Genomic DNA, 366 nt, shown 5'->3' on the forward strand with positions numbered 1-366 from the left:
ATATTCAGTTTAAATTGAATTATCATAATTCACATAAAACTCATTTATTATTAACTATTGATTGAATTATTAAAACAAGTGCATATTCTATTTTATAATAAATAATAAAAAAATTGACATAAAATTTATCTAAAATTGATACAATAAATAAAAATATTTATATATTACTATTATAATTTAATCCCCAAAACAACTTATCATAAATTATTTATTCAATTTTCATTATTTTTTTCAATTCTAAGCTAAGCAGAATGGTTGATATTCTGCTAATATTTTTGGTCCAAATCGAAAAGGAACATGGAATTCTTGTTTGTAAGAAAATATATCTGGAGATAATGATATGTCAAGGAACTAGATATATATACC

The sequence above is a fragment of the Arachis duranensis genome, chromosome 4 (genome assembly GCF_000817695.3).
Source record: "Arachis duranensis cultivar V14167 chromosome 4, aradu.V14167.gnm2.J7QH, whole genome shotgun sequence".
Taxonomy (NCBI): Eukaryota; Viridiplantae; Streptophyta; class Magnoliopsida; order Fabales; family Fabaceae; genus Arachis; species Arachis duranensis.